The sequence below is a fragment of the Mustela nigripes genome, chromosome 3, assembly GCF_022355385.1.
Source record: "Mustela nigripes isolate SB6536 chromosome 3, MUSNIG.SB6536, whole genome shotgun sequence".
Classification (NCBI taxonomy): Eukaryota; Metazoa; Chordata; class Mammalia; order Carnivora; family Mustelidae; genus Mustela; species Mustela nigripes.
In genome coordinates, this window is record NC_081559.1 from 148,538,996 (window position 1) to 148,545,217 (window position 6,222).

The 6,222-nt window shown below is 38.5% G+C and overlaps 1 long non-coding RNA gene across 1 annotated transcript in view; it reads left to right on the top strand.

Annotated features, from left to right (window-relative positions):
- LOC132013182 (uncharacterized) overlaps positions 1–5,987 on the top strand; it is a 59,688-nt gene extending 53,701 nt beyond the window's left edge. Inside the window, exon 3 of the long non-coding RNA XR_009402904.1 lies at positions 5,579–5,987. This is a non-coding gene — a long non-coding RNA (uncharacterized LOC132013182). The remainder of the gene's footprint in view (positions 1–5,578) is intronic.
- Positions 5,988–6,222: the final 235 nt, after the last annotated feature.

Genomic DNA, 6,222 nt, shown 5'->3' on the forward strand with positions numbered 1-6,222 from the left:
TCAATAAAGAGTTGTTAAAAGTTGGGATAGATCAACAAATGAGGTGAGTTTATTCATTTATTTCCATGTATCACTTGTGATATTGTGAACAAGGACTTGGAGCCCACCAGAATAAGCCCCACAAAGAACTGGAATAACAGAATTTTCAATCAAGTAAGACTGCTCTAATATGCACGAAGCTATGAAATATCTCATCTCTGGAAAATGTGCCAGAATCTTAGTACACCATTTTCGGGAAGAGATATCATCTCTCTACCTAAGACTTGGTCTAATCTTAGTACCAGAAACTTGAAACCTTCTAACTGGAGAATAAATAAGTTTCAATTTTTAATAGATCATAAACTGTGACAGAGAGTATCAAATTAGCCCAAGCATTAGCTACTCTGCAGTGGCAGCAGAGGGGCCTGTGGATAGAGAGCTGCAGAGAAGCCTGGGAAGGAGGTGTGTGCTCAGTGTGTGCTCATGGGACTGGCAGCAACAGCTGTCCCTGGGCTTTGTAGGCAGCCCTCTGCCCTCCCTCTAGGACCAAAAGATGGATGAGAAAAGCTCCAACAGCTCAGAAGTCCAAGAGGAGATGGTGGGAGGGCAGATGGGGCAGGGGCTTTGGGTGAAGCAGGATAATTAGATCGTCAGTCTATAAAACGGCAGGGATCTCTGAATTGAGTTACTGTATCTGCTTGAGAGTCTCATTGACATCAGTTATGAGAAAGGATAACTCCTATTATCTGGGGAGTGCACTTACTGGTGCATCACTTCAGAGCAACATGAAAACATGACGGGCACATAAATCTAGAATTAGATACCTTCAGCTCCACCATAATGGTTGATGAAAGGTGAGATTAAATGATTCTGAAACTTTGCCTGACCTGATAAACCTCCATGACTTAAGAAAGTGAACCCTGCTTGGCTGGACACAGCCGCCCTCATATTATTATGGTAAAAGGAATTTCTCACATTGCAGCCTGGGGAAGCCAAATATGGTCTTCATGCTGCAGTGTTCTGCACGCATCCGCACACAGAACTTTCAATTGAAGATTTGCAGTTGGAAGAATTGGTACAGCACTTAATAGACTTTGCAGGTGTTTTATTCTAAATAAAGTTATAAGCGTTGATCCACTTTTAATATTTAATTTTTTTTCTCTTTTATCTTTAGTATAGCCTGGACTTGTTAATTTATTTTTTAGCTCATGGAGAACAACTGTGGCCATAATCTCTGAGCACACAGATGGAGAAAACTTAGATATTGGGAAAGATGACAATCTGATTGCATATCCATGAGCCCTCTGCAGTTAAGCCCAGTAGATCCCCCTTAGTCTTTGGAGAGAATATGCCTCTGCCATCTTCCAGTGTGCAGCCTTCAACTCCATCAGGCCCAGGGGAGAACTGCAACTCTGAGCTGCACCTGTTAATCCACACAGCAGAGGAGGGAAGAAGCCTACCATCCCTTTCTTCTCCTGGAACATACGGAGGTCACCCCTTTCCCCCTTTGCCTCCAAAAAGAGACTTTTTAGGCCCTTTGCTCACCAATGGCCCCTAGTATGTGAAAAGATATTCTACGTGATCATTGTGTAGGAAGATTGTGTAGGAAGATGAAAATCAAAACAATGGGAGACCACTAAGATGGGGGAAAAATTCAAAACCTAGGTAGTATTCTTTAAATACTAAACATGAATCATTGGTTTAGCTCGAATCATTGGTTTAGAATATTTATTTAAATTATAAGTGGACATAGAATTGGGCCCCCAAATCTCATCTTCAGATGAGATTTCGGGCTACTGAAAAACTAACAGGAGAAATTTGAAATATAGGTACAAGGATGTTAATTGAATCAGGGTGTATAAAGGCAGGCATTTTGAAATAACTTTAAGGTAGATGGATGAAATAATGACAGTAGGCAGTTGTGTTTATATTATTTTAGATGTTAAAAAATGAATGGCAGAACAGCAGCACCATATGAGGTTGATTTTGTATATAATTTTTTTTATATATACACATGCGTTCAGTGAAGAGTGAGAGGAAGGATAGACCCCAATCTTATATCATGTGTTACCTCTAAGGGAATATGATTGAAGGGAGGAGAGAAGAGAGAGGCAATGAGCTTTTATTCAGTGTATTATGTCTATAAACATTAACTATTTTTGTAATAAAATTATTTAATAATTTTTAATTAAAAACCTCATATTTAAAAATTCACAAAAGGAACAAGAACCATTTCTGCAGTTTTCCTCCATCCACAGACACATGTGAATCCAGCCAATGTGCTTCCTTCTGAAAACTGTTTTATCACCTTAAAAAATGGGGAATCTCCTCACCAGATGAACACTTGGAAAGATATTTTATTTCACCTGATCGACATGACAATTACACTCTTAGGTGAGAAAAAATGTCTTTGAAAAAACCAAGGTGAAAAAGTCCCACTCAGCTCCATGGCATAAGAAGTGAAAACATTCATATTTAGTGATTAGGGAAAAAAAAGGAGTCATAGTTCTGCAACACATAAAATCTTTGTTCCATGGTTCCTTTACATCACTGGCTCAAAGGTTGGCATGCATCAGAATCACCTGGAGGATTTATTAGAACACGGATTGCCTGGCCTCACCTTCAAAGTCTGATCGGTCTGGGGCAGAAGCTGAGAATTTGCATTTCTAATGAATCCCCAACTGCTGCTATTGGTGTAGTTCTGAGAATTACACTTGGAGAACTGCTGCTTTAAAAATATCCCTTATATGCCCTTTGTCAGAAATGACCGAGATCTCCAGAAGCAAGAACAGAAATAAAAGCAAGAGATACACAGGTGCTACCTGATACTGGATTGGAAAATAGGTATTACCCGCCGTTTAAGAAAAAAACGATACTGCGGCTGAACTCTCTGTTACCCTGCATTTGTTGTGATACTACAAATGCACTGAACAAATCCAAAGCATGCAAGCAAAATAGAAAGTTACTTATATGTCATCAAGTTTTATCTATTTTCTCTTCATTGTTTTTAAGAGAATATGAATTGTACGGTTTCCAGCTAGTTAGTCACATTAGAAAATTTAAAAAAAAAACAAAAACAAAAAACAAAACCAGAGCATATTGGAAGAAAAGAAAAGGGAGAATATTTGTAAATTGCACTTCTAATTAAAAAAACTTCTGTCTTTTGTTGCGGTATTTAATTCCTTTAAGCATATGGAAGTATATCTTCCCATTTTCTTTGCATAAAACAAACCATTAATGCCTTTTTGATGATTGCATTTCACTATGACTGAGACACTTGACATGCACAGTGTGTTCTCTTGGGTTTCTCTACAATTTTTTCAAGACCAACCCTTTGTCTTTCTTAAAATAAAACTGTATTGAAAAAAAGAAAAACGATGTTAAATATAATTTTGAGATATTTTGGGCGGCAGCATGCTATCCCTAAGATGTTGCAAGAGCTATGCCTTCAAGCCAAGAGGTTCCAGACTTGTCACCATCATGTCAATCTTACAACTTTCCCAACAAGGTCCTGCCTCCCAGAAATGAAGCCAGACTTTCTCCCCAGGCCAATACCAAGTCCTGGACAGAACTTCAACGGGAGGGCTTGGGGTCATGGGTTTTCTCCAAGGAGGCTCAAAAAATGCTTCCCTTGCAGTTGGAATCTGAAATGTGCAGCTCAGTGGCAGACCAGGACACCTACGGACATTTTCAACAAGTAGCCACTTTCCTTCTCCTCGAAAAGATTTGTACTCTGATCTCGGGCCCTTCTCCCTAAGTTTCTGTCCTGTTGCAATTAAATGGTACATAATAATTGCATGGCCATCTTAGATACTACTTTAAAATAACATTGTGAAAGCTCTTACTCATTTTAGGGGAAAGCAGAGGTCAAGATTGCCGTTTGTTAACAGATCTGTGAAATATCCATTTTCTCTTTCATGGTATTCTCTTTTATAGGTTCACAGATTCCTAACATTACCACTTGGCTACACTACTTTCGAAGTCATCCCAGATTGCCTATAATATATCTCTTACAACTTCCAGCCCATGTCCAAATTTTTCTAACCTTGGTTAGTTAGCCATCTTGAAACAAATTCACAAATTCTGTATTAATGACAGAAAATAGTTTAATAACCATAATTAACTTCTCCCAGTCACATCTGTGTTTTACATGGTGATTTTAAAATGAAGAAATACATGTAAACAAAGGAATGTCATGAAACAGTACAGGACAGCAAAGAAGAGATTTTTGGCCAGAACATCTTCCCAGGATCCCTCATTCCAACTTGACGTGCTGTAAGAGTTGTACTTAATAGGAAACAAATGAACAACCTGTATTCTTAGTCTCTACCTGAAGGGCACTCTGCACTCTGATGGATTGATCTTTTTAAAAAAATATATATTTTATTTATTTTTTGAGACAGAGAGAGCACAAGCAACAGAGAGGGGTTGAGGCAGAAGGAGAAGGCATCCCTGCTGAGCAGGAAACCCAACACAGGGCTCAGTCCCAGGGCCCCAAGGTCATGCATGACCTGAACTGAAGGCAGATGCTTAACTGGCTGAGAGCCACCAGGGCACTCCGTGTGATGGTTTGAGCTTGAGGTCCTCCATTCGTCCTCAACTCCTGTAACTCATGTTAGTGTATTCCTTACGATTTGTAAGTTACATTTGCTTATGATTAAGAAACTGTGATAGTCTTTGACCTGTATTAGAGGTCAGGATTATAGTTCTATAAGTAGCTTATATATGACCAACTAACTAACTTATATATGACTAAACTTAGTATCTTTATATGACCAGCTAAGCTAAGGTCTCTGGGTTTTGGCTGCATAGATGTTGAGGTATCCATTTCCTGTGTGGTAAGAAATCACATGCACTGATGCTTTTGGAATTAGACTGAGAACTGAAAGGCAAGGGAGCTGAACCAGGTGCCTGTGATGTACCTTCCTTAGGGCTAGATGGTATGTAGAAGGGGTGAAGACTATGAAACAGAATGAGGCATGGTTGTACATGAAGTGTGTCACAAGCCCATCAGGACTTGTGTTTCATGTTCATTTATATTTTTTCCCCTTCTCTTTGAAAATCCCTTCCTAACTCAGGTCTGCAGGGGAATAAGTTGAAGGTAAGCTTTGTTCAGACTTCACTAAGGTTCCTGCAGAAAAGAATCACAGTGACAGTGTTACCATAGGAAGAGTGAGAATCAGAGGAACCAAGTCAAAGTCCTCCAGACTTAGAAATTTCCCTTCTAGGACAGAAGCTTCAGAAGTTCTTTAAAATTTTAAAAACGAAAGTTTCTCTTTTTTCTATTTTATTTTAATTTTTAAATTAAGGCTGATGGAATCCTTATGGTCACTTTGGGTGATTTTATTGTAGTTAGTGAAACATCCTCACTTATTTCTATAAGCATGGAACTCAGAAATCATTTCTCGGTCTGTGTATTTGGCTTGGCTTGCTTATAAAAGTAGAGTTGTTTGTTACTTATACAAACTAAATAGAAAGTAATTTCAGCTTTCTAAAAACATTAAGTACTATCTCTATAATGTGTACAGATACGCTATTTTTTTTATGTCTTAGGATTTTTTCCTTTTTTAGTCAATACTTATTTTTTGTCCTTTTCCAGAAGTTATTTTATCAGTCCTATATTAAGGATGCACAATGTCATAAATCAATGAAACAGAACAGAAAGCCTGGAAATGGACCCACAACTATATGGTCAACTATGGAAAGAACCTAGATGTCCATCAACAGATGAATGGATCAAGAAGATGTGGTATATATACACAATGGAATACTATGCAGCCATCAAAAGAAATGAAATCTTGCCATTTGCAACAACATGGATGGAACTAGAGCGTATCATGCTTAGCGAAATAAGTCAAGCAGAGAAAGACAACTATCATATGATCTCCCTGATATGAGGAAGTGGTGATGCAACATGGAGGCTTAAGTGGGTAGAAGAAGAATAAATGAAACAAGATGGGATTGGGAGGGAGACAAACCATAAGTGACTCTTAATCTCACAAAACAAACCGAGGGTTGCCGGGGGGGAGGGGGTTTGGGAGAAGGGGGTGGGATTATGGACATTGGGGAGGGTATGTGCTTTGGTGAGTGCTGTGAAGTGTGTAAACCTGGTGATTCACAGACCTGTACCCCTGGGGATAAAAATATATGTTTATAAAAAAAAAAAAATTAAAGAAAAAAAAAAAAAGCAGGAAAGAATATCCAATGGAAAAAAGAAAGCATCTTCAATAAATGATTTTGGAA